Consider the following 17,457-nt stretch of genomic DNA (forward strand, 5'->3'; position numbering starts at 1 on the left):
GTCTCAGTAAGATTGCCTTAGTGACAAAATGCAAAAGGTCACAGACCTTTCTTCAAGTTACTATAACCTGTGAGTATCTGTGGGGAAAGCAGAAAAGGGAAGCAAGGAAAGGAACAGGTTCAATGCTTCTTCACCACTTGGCCTTTCAAAGTTTATGCTGTGTAGGCAGTGGCTGTCCTTCACTGGAAAACCATCAACCCTGCCGTTAAGGCCAAGGGAGTGGAATGGCTCGAGTTGGAGAACTGGGTAGATCAGTAAACACCAGAGCACTGGTGTGGCCATATCTGGGAGCACCACCAATACCCATAGTTCCTTAGCACATGCTTCTTCACCTGGAGAGAGTGTGCTTGGAAAGGTGAAGGCATTTGACTAGCTATTAACAAGCCATGGCCCAGAAAGGCACTGGAAATAAGCTCCCCATCTAGTTTCCAATGAATCGCTCCCTTGCTGGCTCGAATGACTGCCTGGGTATCCTGGTTCAATCATTTACACCTACCTCCATGCAGACAATCATCGTGGGGGGCAGAGGTGTTTGAGGACCAAAACATTCTGCAGCATGAAACACTTACCTCATGTTGTGAAACACCCCCACCACCAATACACTGCCTTTCCCAGACTTTCTTGTCAAAGGGATTGTGTCAGTGGCTGAGGGTGGCCGCCGTTCAATCTTCCTTCACTCTCTCCCATACAGAGTTGTTTTGTATTCTTTTGTTGCTGGTTTAAATAAATATACGTGGATGCATGTTAAGGCAATGCATTCTGCATTTGTAAACTTTTTTTTTTTTGAAATGCCTCACAAACATAAAAGGAATCTATTTAAGAGACACAAATAAATTAGTTTTAAAAGATAAACAATTTAGCCCTGGCATCATTTAACATGGTCTTAGTCTCAAGAAAAAGGAGTAAATGCCATCTCAGATGCCAGCTCTAAATACTAACCCCGGAGAGTTCTTCTCCAGATCTGTGGATTTCCACAGCACTCTGCTTGAGGAAAAATCAGGGTGGGGTCAGGATGGGGAACATGAGGCCAACAGCAAGGAGGGGAAACACACACACACACATGCAAATTATTTCAAGAGTCATTTAAAAGATTCTAGTGAAAATGACTAGAGCAGAAGCAAAGGAAGACAACAAATGTTGGAATAAATCTCCTATGCTTTGAAAAGCTCCTGCATGTACTAAACGTTCTTAATTTGGACCCTCCTCAAGTTGCCCCTGAGATCCCTTAGCTCTGAGCTTCTAGGACCAAGCTGTGGTCATAAGCAAGAATGTGCCTGTGTGATTTTACCCAATGCACAAGTCTGAATAGGGAGATGGGAACACGAGAGCAGAGCTGCCTGGCCACGCGGGTGTGGGGTCAGGACTGGGACAATCAAAGCTGCCTCACGCTGCCCGGCCTCATTCCATCCAGAGACTTGGCTGCAATGCTGGTTGTCTCATCATTTACCCCCTTTGAACCTCTGGTTTGTTGTCTTTCTGTGATAGCAAGCTGTGTTTTGTTTTGGGTAAAAAGGGAAGTAAGAATGTGACAGAAGAACAGAAGGGAGAAACACACTTTATGGACTCGTTTGATATGAAACATTGACCTCATGTCCAAAAGATGCAATTAAAGAGTATATCTGTCCCTCATTTGCATGGCTTATTTCCCCAGACGTGTTTTTGGTATTGAAAATGAATGGTATTCCCATACAACATGTGTCTCAATTTGTAATGATATCCTCCTTGCAGCTGGCTTAGTTCTCCAACTGTTTCTAAAATGTTACTGTCTTAAATTTGAGCCAACCTACAATAACAAATTATCTGGAAGCAACGTGGCTGAGCTGCATTTGGTGAGAGAAGGGGAAACCCTATATTTCATCCTTCAACTCTTGTTTTGGAAATTCAGAACTGTAACATGATCTTTTTCTAAGGAAATCTACACATGCACACTTTAAAAATTGTGCATATTGGGTGTTGTGGGAGCAAGAATGAGCAGGTTTAGGTTTCTCTGCAAAGTTCTGCATCCCATCAACAAGCCCTTTTGATATTTTAAACCCATATTTAGAGTAATTTCAAGATATTTGGAGCACATGTGGTTAAATGTAAAACTTTGTCATTATGATTTGTTGGATGCTTTTATTTTAAATATTTATAAGCCATTTTTAAGTACTTTATCCAAAAGATTTCTCCTGCTAAAATACTATAATTGAGTGGTATCTGAGCATCAACTGGGCGTATAGTAGACAGAGGGTGAAGTCACTGCAACACGCATGCACGTTCTTGCTTTTCTGGTTTTGATTCAAATGTCGTTTTTAGTAGATTCAGCTTATTTTTTAACTGTATAAAAAGTCATGAACTGGATTGGTTGTCTCTGATATTTTTTTAATGACCAAATCCCCCAAAGGTAAAATGTTCAACCTGAATTATGTCGATTCCTACCTCTTTTTTTTATCCTGAGAGTAATTAATAAAACTTTCCATTAGAGTGTTGGATTGGAATCTGTGCCCGTAGGAACTTAAAAGTGTCATATTGTTCCTCTGACATGTCTTAGAGACAGTTTATTGGTGGTTAGATTGAATTCTTTACTATTCATCCTCAGCCATCAGAAACTGAGACATAAGATCCCATCTTTATCATAAGTAGCCTGTTTGAGTACTTAATATGAAAAAGAGGAGAGGGGGAGAAAAAACCTTTTTCCAAACTTAAAATCCATTTAACCTTCAGAAGTTATAAATTTCAAACTGACCACAGGCCTCTGGGGCTCACAGTCTTTATGGCTGGCAAAATACAACTTTCTGGTAAGAATGGGGGAAAGAAGGCTTTAAAAGGGCTCATAAACTTGCTTGGACATCTACTAGCTCTTACCAAACAGCATTTTCATGAGTTAAGTGTAAATGAGTCAGAAACATATAGATTGAATTTCTTTTAAAATACACATGGGTTTAAAAATTAAGGCCAAAGTGCTTGGCAAAATAAGTTTTGGTTTTAGCCAAACCCCAAATGTTTGAAAAAAATAGTTCTACAATTTGCCAAACCAAAAATATATCCAGGTCCCTCCATTCCTCTCATTTAATATGATGGCATCAAAAGCATGGGACTGAATGTCTATTTTCATATCCACCAGGGTTTGAGCAATGTGACTCCCAAATACTAACGGAAAAACTATGAAAATTTTTTTTGTGGAAAAACCTTATGACCTTGAAAATGAAGATGAGCAGTCACTGGTTCAGGGTTCTGATTTTGATAGCACTTCTCACTGTCTGATCCTCTGGTCAACTTGTTCTCTGTCTCAGCTGTGTGTGTGTGTGTGTGTGTGTGTGTTTGATGTACAGAATAACAACTTTTTAAAGATCCTGTATTTGAAATGCTTGGTTTTTACTTAATTAATATACCACGATCCACAAAAGTTAATAAACTCTTAATCATATCTGAACAAAGGGAGGCAATCCCCTTTTACTCATTATGGTTCAAAGTTAGTCTTCATTTATTTTCCTAGAGGGTAAAACTTATCCGTTTTCAACCAACTGTCTTGAATACTAACTCCATGCAGGATATGCTGTTATTAAGAGTTAGAAGGAAGGAAGGAAAGAAGGATGGAGGGAGGGAGGCAAGGAGGGAGGGAGGTAGGAAGGCGGGGAGGGGAGAGAGAGAAAAGCCAAAAAGTGGGAGAGGGCGTGGCAGGAGTCTTTGACTTGTTTTGAGGAGCCAGTGACCTGAGAGAGACAAGAAATAATCAAGGTCACTGTTACAAGCCTCATGCAGAACCTGTGAATGGATGTGATACTATAGACAGAGTGCTTTGACAAGAGCAGGGACCTAGACAGTTCACACTTTGTCGTAACTTAGTACCCAGCTTGGGGCTGGCAGGATGGGCACATGAATGAGAAGAGAGGGTCAGGAAAGGCATAGTTAATGGTACCATGGTAGGGCTCCATACAGCAGGTGAATTTGGGGTTAGGTTCTAAAACCCAGAAGGGCTGTAAACTGGCAGTCGGGAATGGGGGAATAGGGGAGGCAGTAGGGTGTCAAAAGCCGCAGGTGAAGAGAAGAGAAGCCACATGAGGGAGGGCTGTCTGCTTCACCCGACTGGAGCAGAGGATTTGGCTGCAGAGAGGGCGAGGGGGGAGGCTGGACGAGGGCAGGTGGGTAGTGGAGCACGGGGTCGTGGAGCTTGTGCTCAGAACATTAGGTAACGTCAGGAATGGCTGGAGGTCTGTGTTTGAGGAAAATTCCTTTAGCAGCTGTTTGCAGACTGAAAGGAAGCAAGAGAGAGACTGGCATCGCTGAAGCTGATCCCTGCATTCTGATGACAGGCTAATTACCAGCAGTGAATTCTAAACATGGCAGGACGTTCTCGCTGCAACATGGGGGGATGAGCACTGCCACATCCACGTTTTAAGCATGAAAAGCCATCGTAGCAATGCACAGGGAGGATGGACTCTTTTCTTTGAGCCCAGAGTAGGCCTAAAAGGCTTCATGGCACACAGTGGAAGGAAACCTCAAGACGACAGAACATCCCCAAGTTGAGGCCCCAGATTGTCATGGAAATAGGGCTCCACCCTTCTGACCACCCCCCAGCACCCCCCTCCCCCCAACCCCAGCCCACGGCTGCTCTGAACCTTAGGCTGCTGGGTCAGGGCGTGGTGCAGGCTCTCAGTCACCTCTTAGGTGCTCAAGGAAGGCAGTGGCTCACCTAGCAAGGGACGTCCCTGGATGGACGCAGAGCCTGGACAGTGGCCATAGTGATGCCCAAAGCTCTATCTTTGGACTGAAGAGCAGCCACAGGCTTGGGTGGCTTGCTCAAGGTCAGACACCAGGAGAGATCTTCACAGAAGCTTAATCAGATCCCCCCAGGGCCAGCAGGTACTTTTAAAAGAATTTGGTGACCGTGGGAGATGTCTTTTTATCTTTTTAACTCCCCAGACCAAAGGCCTTCTGAAACTTTTCCTCGTGGTGAAGTGGACTCCTGGTAGTAAAGGGAGGCAGTGTCTGGTTTAGGAGTACACACGTATGCCTTGAGGTTGGGCCGGCCTGTGTTCAGATCCCAGCAGAGCCGATGATTGAGGGAGGAAGTGGTTTCTCTCCTGGAGCCTAAGTCCCTAGCTCATCACGTTGCTGGGAAGAACAGATGAGGAAACCTAGGTAGAGTGTGGTGCATGTGCGGTACCCAGGAAAGCGAGTTCCTGTCTTATTAGAAAAGCTACAGTGCCTGGGAGAGGAGCCTGGGGCTGGAGTGAGGTCTGCTTGGGTCTGAAACTGGCTATGTTGCTTATTACCAGCTGTGAGTTTGGACAAGTTTTATAACTGTGTTGTGCCTACAGTGTTCTCACTAAACAGTTGTAATAACTAGTATTTCCTGCGGCCTTTTTAGATGTAAGCAGTGTTCCAGATGTTATATGTCCACAACAACCCTCTGTGGTTTCGTTATTAAACCATTTTTATAGATGAAGAAACTGAGGCACAGAGACGTTAAATATCCTACCCAGAGTCACTAGCCAGTAAATGGCAGTCCTGGGATCTGACTGGCAGCCTAGCTTCAGAGTGTCCCTGCAAAACCACTGAGCATGTCTTATATACAAAAAAAATGAAGGTAATAAGCCCCACTTCATAGAATTATCGGGCTCTAGTGTAAACAACGGAAGTACAATGCCCAGGAGGTTCCTGGCGTATGTATAGTAGGTGCTCATTATAAGAATTGTCGGGGTAATGCCTGCAGCCCAGAACTTCTTCCCTCAATGTGTCATGGGAGGTCATGAAACACTTCCATGCTACCAGCCTCGGAAGTTAGGGAAACTATTCCAGAAACCCTCCTAAGATGTCTGGTTCCACTTTTATAAGCAGAGACTGGGACACGCAGAGCAGGCAGAGCTCAAGGTCACAGAGTGGTGCAGCCAGGATTAGAACCTGAGTCCTCTGCCTTTCCCCCCAGTGGAACACGGGATACGACCTGGGCTGCTTGAGTTACACACCCGGTGCCAAGGACCAGAATCATACATTTGCCTCCTGCAGCATTGCTTCTTCACGCGGGGCAGCTGATTTCAGAGAGGAAATAGGTTGTACCTGAGTATCTGGGTGGAAAGGCCGGAGAAAAGCAATTATTAGCCACACACTCCATCTCATTGTCTGCTGGGGAGGGGGCGGCCGGGAATCAGTATGCTTGCTCTTATTTTTCACATGAAGTTTCCTTAAATATGAAGCCCTTCTCTCTCTCTTTCTCCTTCTGTCTTTCTGCTAAAGGGCTGGTTGTAAAGAATAAATGAAGTGTCAGACCTCTTTCCCAGACCTAGCCTAAAATTCTTAAAGTCTGTTGATCCATAGACGATAGCTACTTGCCACATAAAGCTGCCTTTTTCTCTCAGTTTTTTTTCTTATCTTTTCTTTCTTTCCTTTTTTTTAACTTAGACTGTCTACGTTCAGATTATATAAATAAATAACAAACTCAATCTTAGTACAATAAACATCTACTTTTGTGTCCAAGGCAGATTTTTTGGAAGGTGCGTGAGCCAACATCAGCTAGTTTGTGTATTGGCTAGGACTTGAATGAAAATGCAATTATTATTTCTTGTCAAATAATTTCTTGGAGTTCTTGTCTCTAAGGCCTCTGCCAGCTTTGACATCTGCTTGTGAGGGGGAGGAAGGGGAGAGATGAAACCTGGACTAGGGGGCAGCACTCCAAGGGGAGCGTGGACTTTGGGGTTGTAGGGCTGGACTTCAGATTTGTCCCTTTCTAGCCAGTGGCCTTGAGCAAGTAAGTTCTTGGCAAAGTTTCCTCATCTGTAAAATGGGGACAGTGATAAATACTTCATTAGCATTGTTGTTTCAATAAATCAGTATATAAAATACACTTGTTTTCAAGGGAAATAAATATATAAAAGTGCCTAGTGCAATACTTGACATAAAATAAGTGCTCCTTAAAATTTGACTCTTTGAAAACACTGCAACTTTCCCAAACGGAACAGGAAGAGCTTGGTCCTGAAAGTCAAGGGGCATAGGATCGAGGCTTTTCTTCCAAAATTTCTTGCAAAACATTAGCTATATCATGTAATTCTTTGTTTATTTTTCTCTTTCGTGAATGGATTTAGCCACTTGCTCCAGCACATTTGTACAAATGTGTGCAGTTAGTCATGAATCCCTGCCTGTTTTAGAAAAGGACCAGAGACAGGGTAATTTGTTTTGCTTAAACTCTCAGGTTTTAGAAAGGACTTGAGGTGGCTAAAGAAGATCCATTGTCCAGGGAGAAGATAAAGGCTTTTGCAGTGCACAGGAGGGGTTCTGCAGCTCAGAGTTCTTTGTCACCCAGGATCTTTTAGAGGTCAGCAAGAGATAGCCTTGGCCACTCGTGTGAATAAACACGTTTCTCTGCCCATTTGACTCATAGAACCAGCTAAACAAAGAAAAACAAAACTTAAATTTGTAAAACAAAGAATTAAAGATGGAGTTATCCCTGTTCAGGGTCTTATATGGTTGGAATTTTTTTTGATTAAAGAGTAAAATAAGAGATATTGCTAAAGGAGGAAAATTATTAAAAAAGAAAATCAAGGCCTTATGTTTGGTTTAATTTTTTTTTTTCTTTTAGATAATATGAGCCTTAGCTTATCAGAGCTGTGGGGTGGGCAGCTCAGCAGTGATGGAACTTAACATTGGTCCCACAGCCTTCTCATCATGGGTTATTTCCCAAAGCAATCATGCTAGAAACAAGAAGCGATGTTTTAAAATTACTTTCATCAATTAGCAAGCAAGCTCTAAGAAAAGAGATGCCATGTACTTTGTAAATTAAAATGGTTTCCAGCTTGGTAAAAGCCATTTCAGAACTCTTCACAAACCAAAGGTGGATGGAGGAAAAAGGGAACCATTTTTTGGCAAAACCTTCCCAAGCTGTAGCCCTGTCTGGGATGGACTTGGTGCAGAGACCACGATCTGGCGTCACACCCGGGCTTATCAGCCAGTGCAGGCGGCTCTGTTCATTGACCATGGGGCTCTCCCCTTGTGAGTGTCCCAGAATAGCTGCAGCTACCTGAGAGCAGTCCAGTCCTTGGGGACTCATTATTGTCACAGATAAACAGCATGGCTGAAACCAGCACGTAATAGCTGTATTTAACTGTGATAAGTGATGGGCCGACGTGCCCGAGTGAGTGGCATCACGGCAGGGCTGGGATAACTGGACAAAGACAAGCCAGCCTGGCAGTGGGCATCTCTTGCACATCATAGGGTTGATGCCACAGGATTTTGGATTCTGGGGAATAATATGACAGACCTGGAGAGCTTGCATTCTAGAAGACAGGACAGACCTCCAGGATTTCGATTATGCTAATGACAAAGGTATTTAAGGAATCGAAGAATAAAAGTTTGGAAAATGGATTAGATTAAAGGAGGCAGGCTTCCTCACAGAGGTGGACTCTTGTAGCACAGAGGGATTATCTTGAAAAGACAGAGTAAGACACTTTTCATTGGAATACAGAATAAGACATTTTCTGTGGCTACACATTTACATTTGGGAATGTGTAAATTAGAAATTTTCCTTTTAAATGCAACCTGCATCTATCTTGTTTAGTCGCTAAGTTGGGTCGGACTCTTTGCTACCCCATGGACTGTAGCCCACGAGGCTCCTCTGTCCATGGGGATTCTCCAGGCAAGAATACTGGAGTGGGTGGCCATTTCCTTCTCCAGGGGATCTTCCTGACCCAGGGATCAAACCCAAGTCTCCTGGATTGGCAGACGAATTCATTATCACTGAGCCGATAGTTAGGCTGTAAAGGGCAAAGAAGAAAAGGTGGGAGTGACTGTATGCTGACAGCATCAATGTTAAGATAAGTTATTAACACTCAGGCCTATTTTTGTTTTCTGTTGTGTTCTGAAAGTGCTCGTGTGATAAAGGAAAAGTAACTCAGTCCGCCTTAGCAGTGCTATCCTCATGAAAAGGGAAAGTGTTGGTGGACAGAGGCTCGCTCAGTGCACTTGGCATGCAGTTGTGACTCCACGAAGGAGACACTGCATTTCTCTGGCCAACGGGGCAGCTGGGCCTGGAGTTCTGAGGGCACCGGCTGTGTGTGCCTGCCGGAGATCGTGCACTGCGGAGCGGTTTTCAAACACGGTGCCTGCATGGTCCATGGGATGGGATGCTCGCATGTGTGTGAGAGACATTCCATGTGGCAGGGCCCTGGGCTGTCCTGCCTTCAGCAAACCCCCAATCAGAGGAAAACCCAAATGTGAGGCACAAACAGAACTGCTTGCATTAAGAGACACTTCCCTTAAGAGAGGAGTGTGTGTGTCTGTGTGTGTGTGTGAGAGAGAGAGAGTTGGAAAGAAGGAGATTTTTTTCTAAAACTTAGGACTTCAGGGTAGAGATGTTAATAGTCTTTCTTCTCAGTGTGTACTTCCATACTTGATGATGGCTTCGGTCCAAAGATCCTATAAATACAGTCACAGAATATGAGAGATGGAAGACAGAAAATCTCACCGAGGCCTTCATTTCACAGAGGAAGAATCCAGGCTCAGGGGGTTAAGGAATCAAGGTCACGTGGCTGCAGAGGGTTCGTGCTGGACTATAGTCTACGTCTCTGTCTCACTTATTGTAGAACTTTCCCCTTTACTCAGATCAGGAAATTTAGACAGAGAGGACAGATTGTCCCATATGATGTCTCTGCTGGGCAAGGGTCGGCTCGGGCCCTGGAACTTCCTGCCGCGAGCACTTTCTAAAACCCCAAGCTCACTCCCTCCCCACTCTTCAGTTTCTCACACCTTGCCAGCCAATAGCTCTCAGCAAGGTGACTCCCATGGAGAAGGCAATGGCACCCCACTCCAGTACTCTTGCCTGGAAAACCCCATGGACGGAGGAGCCTGGTAGGCTGCAATCCATGGGGTCGCTAAGAGTCAGACACGACTGAGCGACTTCACTTCCACTTTTCCCTTTCATGCACTGGAGAAGGAAATGGCAACCCACTCCAGTGTTCTTGCCTGGAGAACCCCAGGGACGGGGGAGCCTGGTGGGCTGCCGTCTTTGGGGTCACACGGAGTCAGACACGACTGAAGTGACTTAGCAGCAGCAAGGTGACTCCCAAGCTTGGTTCTTCATTTTCATTGATTCCTGTGTCACCAACAGAGGGGCTGCCCTGACCAGCCACAGCCAGGAGGACAGAGGAGGAGGCCTTCAGTTCACCCCCTCCTCAAACATCATCCGCTGAGAGCAACTCGCACTTCGGCAACACCACCATCCTGCCTGGGTGGGTGTCCTAGACTCGGCACATGCGTGGGGAGAGGGAAGGAAATGGCACAGATCTTGCCTTTAGCCATTAAAATAAGCTTGGTGTGAGGAGGCTTTCCGAGCAGCAGGAGTGGGGCTGCAAAAAATAGAGTGCGGTGCAGCTGCACCCTTTAGAACTTTGGGGGAAAACACATATTATTTACCAGACAATAATAGATACCAGCGAATAATAATGATTATTATAGTGTTTGGGATGGCAAACGCTGTAGTTAAGGTTCCAGAATGGCTCTCATTATAATCCTGTTTTCCTGGTCCCTTATGAAAGCCTGGAGATTTTCTCCAAGCAGGCTGTTGCTGTCCATGTTTGGCCTTTGTCCAAAGGCGATTTCAATATAAGGAGACTTATTTGAGACATATTTCCCTTTGGAGGCGGTCATGCTCACATTAAAGAAAAAAGCTATATCCTTGAAAAAGCAGTTGTAGTATTCTTGAATGAGTAATTAAAAATGGTGGTGTTTCCCAGTCACTGGAAGAAAGCATTAAACACCTTTTTTTTTTTTTTTCCCCTTTTTAAAGAAAGGATTCAGAGGTCCCCTCTGACTATGAGATTTGGTCACTCTTGGTCCCAAGCCCAGAGGTAGGGATGGCTTTCCTCTCTTCACAGCAAGTTTCTTGCTGTGCTTCTTACACAAAAATAAATCCTCCCCAGAAAAGCTATGCTCTGTCCATTTGGATCAGTTTCCAAGTTCGCGTCTCAGTCCTTTGTGACCTCTTATTTGATGGTGGCTCTTAGTGTTTTTGTTTTGGTACCTCTTTTCACCATTGTCTTAAAGAAAGCAAGAAAGAGGAAGGAATGAAAGAGAAAGAAGAGAGAGAAAGAATAAGAGGAAAAGAAATTAAAGTGAGCTCTTTATTCTGAGATAAATAGCCTCATTTCCAAATCTGACCATGCCAAATGAAAAGGTTTCCATGGCCTTGTAATTCCACTCCCATTGCATATTTGTGGTGTTTTGCATTTTCACTTTGGTTATTTAATATACATATTAAATGCACATGGATCTGGTGATTTAATGTGATTTGGGGAACTCAGGCATTTCCTGTCATGCACATTCAGATTTTCAAGTCTTGTTTTTTGGCTGATCATTATTATGGTTACCATTAACACCAGGATTTGGATAGCAGGGTTCAAAGCACAAGCTTGGATGTAGTCCTCCCAGTGGGCATTTTGACCTCTTCACACTTGAGCTAAATTCATGCTGCAGACACTCTGAGCACGTTTCCAGGTCTCTTTGTGGCCTCTATTTCTTCGTCTATAAAATGAGGAAATTGTGTATATTATCTCTGGGGTCTCTTCAAGTTCTCCATTCTATCACCTGAAATTATTTGTTCATTGTTCTAGGAATAATCTCAACAGTTGTAAAGATGTTTACGACCCCTCTGCTACCACATCATGTTAGCCAAATTCTACCCATTCACATTTCTGACATCTCCATTTATGGGCAGGGGGGAAGAAAGTACTGTTTGGGGACATGGGGGACAAGAGTTGTTTGACTCCCATTCATTTGACAAATGTGTGTTGAGCTGAACACGTTTGTCCCTGGGTGTAGGGACGTGAGCAAAACAGACTCTCCCCACACCTCAGGGACTTCACAGTTTGGTTGGCCAACTTCTAAATGGCTGCTTCCTAGGGGTGATGGCAGAGTGTCTTCAGGAGGTTGTATTTTAAGCCAAGAAACTGGTAGCAAATGAAATAAGCCAGTAAAGATAGAGAGGCAGAGCCCGACATCTGTGGTGGAAGTTGGGATGGGCGTTCCCCACTTTCCTGGTGACCGTCCTTCATACCTGCTGTACTGGGATGAGTCCCGCGTTGGGTTTGGATAGGAAGGGATGTGAGTGGCTCACCTTTCAGGCTGACCCACAGAGAGGGACACTTCTTCCAGCTCAGTGGTCCCTATAGGAAACCCCTAAAGAGAGGTCTAGGTGTCTCAGGAATTTTTCACATGCTAAAACGTTCATCTCATGGCCTTCCTCCTTTGCAGCAAACCTCGGGGCTGTTACATGAGGTACGGGGGTGAGGTCTGCAGCTCCAAGTGCCCTAACGAGCTTGCCTGTCTTTGGGGGTGCCCTTGAGCAGCTCCAAAGACCTCCTGCCAGTTAAGGGTGCACTAACGTGGAGAGCGAAAGCTGCCAGGTCGCAAAGGATGCCGCTGTGGTCTTTGGGCGAGGGCGTGGTGCGCCATGCTCATTATGGTATTCCAAAAAGCGACTCGAGTTTCATTTCCTCACGCAAAGCTGGCAGGGCTGACCCTGCGCAGAACCGTGAATGAAAGTTGTGTGGAAACCAGGCTGTGCCGCCCCGTTGTGGGGCCTCCTCTCCAGTCTGACCTGCCGGCTGGAGAGCGCGCTGCTCTGACTCATGCCGGGGTTCTCCCCAGCCTGGGGGTGGGGGACGGTTTGGTCCTGTGGATTCTAACAAACCCCTTCTCCTCTATTTCTAGGAACGCGCACTCACAGGGTAACTTGCATGGAGAGAGGGCGCAGAGCAAACCATATCTCGCCATCCAATGACACCAGCTGGTCCGCTCACCACCCCCTCTGGCTAAAACTCAAGCAAATAAAGCCGCTTCCTGTCATTAAGCATCTCAGAGGAAGCAGCTCTCCTTCAGTGGCCTCTAGCCCAGAGAAGCCAGCACGTCTTGGACCCACCAAGCGGGCCCAGCCTTCCTGCCGCCACCATCTCTGCTTCTCCCCAGAGGAACTTAGGGATTTTTGCCCCTGGTTTAAAAAAAAAAACCCCAACAACAAAACAACAAGCCACCAGGACCAATGTAGGTATTCTCCCCTCCCATCTTCCAAGGCTCAGAGGGTGAGGCTGGAAGACGATCCGGATTTGAAAACAAAAATCTTTTTAAAATCTTTTTAAAAACTGCTGTGGTTTTGCTGCTACACGAAGAGTTGTGATTTGCATTGTACGGTTTTGGACCTATACTGTTCACGTTTTGACGGCGGAGAGGGATCGTACTGGAGTCCCAACGCTTCCAGATTCATCTCTGTCCTGCCCAGGATGCACTTTTAAATGAAGAGTTAGAATATTTTATTGGCTAATATACTTTTCTTGTTATTTTTACAAAGGCCACCTTTATCCTTTTTAATGCCATATTTTCAGTGTTACACTTTTATGGCTTTTAATTTTCGATTTGACAGATGTAAGAAGCAGCATGAATAGTTTATACTGTGGTTTTTCAGAGACTGAATGCCAAGAGAACTCGGTAAATGTTTATTCTTCTCAGCTTTCTCTTTAAATTCCCCTAAATAGCGCCCCATTTGGGAACAGAGCAAGAGTGTTGAACTGAAGACCAAAATGCCCTGAAGGTGTAAAATAATCCGAGGGGGAATATTTGCTGGGCGTCACGAAAGACTTGGATGAAATTTCAACCCTGATGGTTTTCGGTGATCCAGGAAGTCAGTGAAGCAATCTCTCTATACGCAGAGCCCTTTCATGATAATTAGAATGGTATGGACAAACCAATGAAAACAGGAGGGAAAGTGAGAAAGCTCACCCATGATTCTGTTTCACTGTTTGCTTTCTCCTGTCATGGTTAAGAGAAATGTGCAATTCGATCCTCAATCAGTGGGTGGAGGATAACAGGGTAGATTTTCTTGTGTGCACTTGTACAGTTGTAGCTGGGAGTCCAGAAGTCCTCTAGAGCATGTGTACTGGCACTGAGTTGGTGAGACAGTTGTGGAGTATCCCATTCTGATGAGTACAGAAAAAAAAAAGAAAAAATAAGGAAAAAAATCCAAAAAAAGAAGAAAACAAAAAAAAAAAATGAAAAAAAATCAAATCACCTTGTGATTCAGTGTATCTGTTTACTAACTCCAATAAAGCAATTGTTCCCTCTGGAGGGGTCCAGGTGCCCCCGCCCACAGGCCGCTGAGCTGGCAGCAGGAGGGGGCGGGCGAGGCCAGGACGGTGTCACGCTGGCCCTGAAGCACCAAGGGGCCGTGGATGCGGTGTACATACTGTATTTCTATATCCTCCTTTGTACAGAGTCACTTAACAAGTCAAGCTACTGTCTTACAGGTGCTCCTTATTTATTAGAGCTGTGAGAGCTTGGGGGGACACACCTGGCGAGCGAGCTCGCTTTTTAAAAATGAAATGTGGGGGGGCAGGGGAAGGGGGCGGGAGGGAGGGGAAGCTCGCAAGCCCAGGGAGAGATTTATAAAAGTGAACAAAAGGAAAACTTCCAGCCACCGATTAAACCAACCAACCGACCCCAACACCAAACCCGCCCATGCAGGACGCAGCAGCCCCACCTCTGGGCACCCCTTTCCCTGCGGGGGGCCCCCAACGTTTCCTCACTCCCTGACGCAGTGTCCGATTCATCAAACAAAAATAAATCTCTAAGAAAGAAAAATGCACTTACATGTGCTTATTTTGCTTTTCTCATTATTATGACTATTGTTGTTATTTTCCTTGTTACAGAAGGTGTTCATGTCTTTCCCCCAGGGAAATTTTTTTTTTTTTTTACATAAAGCTAGTTTTAAAAGATGTCGAAATAGAAGGAGTGAAGCTGGCCCTTCCCAACCTGCATCTCTGCAAACAAGAGCCCACCTGGTCTGTTTGAGGGTCTGATTTCCCACCATGTCCATCATTGACAACACACAGCACATGTGGAGTGAGCTCTTGGAGTGAGCCTGTAGACTGGGGTGCCCCTTCCCAAAGGCTCTCCAAGTCCTGATTTTTTTGGCTCCAAGGGTTTGGTTCTAAGGCTCAGGAAGCACCATGCGCTAGAAGCAAAACTCCCCAGTGGACTCTGCTCCCATCAGTACATCAGTTCACCTGTAGGTCAGGAGTGCTTCATGAATGGGAAGAGTCAGTCTGGTTTTACTTTGGTACCTGAATTAAACATCAGAAAGTTTCTAAGATGGAAAGTACATGAATACCTAGTTCTAGTCAATGTAGATCTACCCCAATCCTCTTGTTTTACATATATATATATAAAAAAACAAAAAACAACTGAAGCCTAGAAAAGTGAATTGACCTGCCCAGGCTCCGCACTGAGTTGGTTTCACTTGTCAAAAAATAAATGTTCATTAAAAAAACGTAGGCACCATCAGCAATCTTCTCTAAATAACCATCCTTGGGGTGGATTCTGACGACCTAGTTTCTTTCTCTTGTAGAGCCTGAGGGATCTTGGAGGCTCCGAGTGTGGGTTTATGGTTATGACTCCATGGGAATCCCTCAGCCCCAGCCGAGTTCATACAGGGGCGGGCACCAGCTGGGGCGGTCTGGTGCAGAGTCCCTGATAGCATTTTTTATCTGGACTTGGCTGTAGACACCATCGCCCAGGATACTGATTCTGCTTTTGTCTGTAGTCCAAGATTGTCCAGCAAACATGTTGACCCTTCAGGAAACAAAACCTCCCTTTGTTTCAATAAGAAAAGATTCCGTGGTGTCTCATCAGACAGCACACCTTTTCCTCTTTCTCTACCTTCTCTTAATCTCAGTGTTCCCTGAAATACAGAATCCTCTTGGGCTATCAAAACTGTATAGAGAGAAATAGAAATAATTATGCCAACATTTATGAACACGTGTTGAGTACATTATTAGCCTCATTTACTCACAGAAGGTCCTAGTATTTCTCCCCTTTTTTTAATTGCATGTGAGGATCTAAAAGCTCAGTGCATTTAGTAGTCGCCCCAGATAATGCAGCCAGTGAGTGACAGAATGGGATTCAAACCCAGGGGTTTGGCCCAGAACCCAGGTTGCACGTCCAATCTGCAGAAAAACTGTTGACATCTTCATGAATTGTCATTTTGTGGTGCAGTAATGCAGTTTTGTAAGTTCCTGGCAGTGATTCAGTTTGTTGTTCTAAAGTGGCCCTCATTTAAAACTAGGCCAGAGAGTTGAGTATTCATGGTTACCCCACTCCACGGCTTGTTGGGTGTGTGGATATGCTGAGGCCACTCTGCTTTCGGAGAAATTAGGCAGTGAATTCCCTGTTGGTTAGCAAAGGCCCACTGAACACGCCCATATGTGATGCTGAGGGTAGCCCAGGAGAGACCAGAGCTCACCACTCCTGCCCCAGGTGGCTGACACGTGGTGGGAAGGTGGGGTTGTGGAAAAGATGGACCACTTCTTGGTCTCAGCAGGACCTCTCTGTAAGTTCCTAGGGTTTATATGAATGTACACTTTGAGCCTGGATTCACAGCTACGCAAAGCCACTTCCTTTTGCAGATGTTCCCTTGACACTGGATGGGCAGCCTGAGCTTCAAGCAGACCTGTAGATGCCAGCTGGTGCTGCCCAGAGGGCACAGCCAAAGGCCAGGGCTGGGGCCCCGGGGCAAAGGCACTCAGGATTCGCACCTGCTCCCTGCCCTCTCCGGCTCCTCCTCTACCCTTGAGCTTAGCTTCAGCTTCCTTGACAAGCTTCCACAGGGTCCCTCCAGGGAATATGTCTACCCTGCTTACAGCTCTTCAGCGGTTCCCTGTGGCCTATGGAGTGGCACCCAAAACCCTTCCCGCTTTGGCCCCTGCTGGCCTTTCCAGCCCCACTGGCTCCCTGCCCTCAGCCTCACCTGCACACCATCTGCGGAATTAGGAGCTGTTTCCTGACACCCCAGCTCTCTCTCCCACTCCTGTGTCTTTGCACAGGGAGCTGGCCTTGACTGTCTGTCTCTGTCTTCCCAGGGCAGTATTGGTAGCCCTTTGAGACTTGGCAACTACTCTGGGGACACTTTCCTGGGGAGGCTGCAGGGCCCACTTCCTCCCCTCCCCTCTGGGCTGAGGCACCTCCAAGCTCACCTCCTTCCAGTGCACAGCACATTCAGTTTGTCCAGTCACTCACCTGGCCATGCCTTTACGAGTCTGTGAAGTCCTTGAGGAAGCGGATCCTGGCTTATCTGCCTCGTGTCTCCTAGGCCCCTCACGTGGAAAGCCCTCCGTCTTACTATTATCTGTAACCACAATGAACAAGCCAACCGCTTCAAAGCTTACTTGATGTGCCACTTCTCCGTGGAGTCAGGCCTGCTTCCCTGAGGGGCAATTGGTCGTTTCTCCCTCTGGCTCCCCCGGCTCTTGTTTAAATGCACGGAGGCCTCGTCACACTGTTCTTCCCACATCATCCAGGCTCCTCAAGGGAGGGCCCCTTGGCCTTCCTAACTTGGCATCCTTGAAGAGCTATTCTCCATCCTTGCAACAGAAAACATCGGCTGAGTTGAGGCCCTTTTCTCCTACAAGCCTAATGGGAGGAGAGGACAGGGAACCCCAGAAA

General features: G+C 45.8%; 1 protein-coding gene across 2 annotated transcripts in view; it reads left to right on the forward strand.

Annotated features, from left to right (window-relative positions):
• Positions 1–14,602, forward strand: part of LOC102392299 (sine oculis binding protein homolog) — a 166,684-nt gene extending 152,082 nt beyond the window's left edge. For both annotated transcript variants that reach the window (XM_025294667.3, XM_025294668.3), the window contains one exon: positions 12,679–14,602. The gene's annotated coding sequence lies outside the window, so the exon portion shown is untranslated. The remainder of the gene's footprint in view (positions 1–12,678) is intronic.
• The last annotated feature ends 2,855 nt before the right edge of the window (positions 14,603–17,457 follow it).

This window comes from Bubalus bubalis, chromosome 10 (assembly GCF_019923935.1).
Source record: "Bubalus bubalis isolate 160015118507 breed Murrah chromosome 10, NDDB_SH_1, whole genome shotgun sequence".
Classification (NCBI taxonomy): Eukaryota; Metazoa; Chordata; class Mammalia; order Artiodactyla; family Bovidae; genus Bubalus; species Bubalus bubalis.